Source organism: Priapulus caudatus, unplaced genomic scaffold (assembly GCF_000485595.1).
Source record: "Priapulus caudatus unplaced genomic scaffold, Priapulus_caudatus-5.0.1 Scaffold3497, whole genome shotgun sequence".
NCBI lineage: Eukaryota > Metazoa > Priapulida > Priapulimorpha > Priapulimorphida > Priapulidae > Priapulus > Priapulus caudatus.
This window is the reverse complement of record NW_014580558.1, coordinates 7,325-7,673: the sequence shown is the minus strand read 5'-3', so window position 1 is coordinate 7,673 and position 349 is coordinate 7,325.

Here is a 349-nt window from a genome sequence, read left to right as displayed (position 1 = left end):
CTGCCTGCCTGCCTGCCTGCCTGCCTGCCTGCCTGCCTCTCTGCCTGCTTGCCTCCCGCCTGCTTGCCTCCCGCCTGCCTGCCTGCCTGCTTCTCTCTGCCTGCCATATATAAAGACTCTGCTAACACAAAACATTACGGGCTTGATGATGCAGAGGTCATGACCTCTATGATGGGCCACGAAGCCATGAAGTCACGATCAATACCCGCTAGCATCCCTCAGCCTCCTCATCCTCCCCACGCAGCTTCCCTCATCATCGGTCTGCCTCCCACGGGCACAAATGGGGATGCTGCTACTACTGCTGCTGCTGCTGATGCTGCTGATGCTGCTACTGCTGCTACTGCTGCTA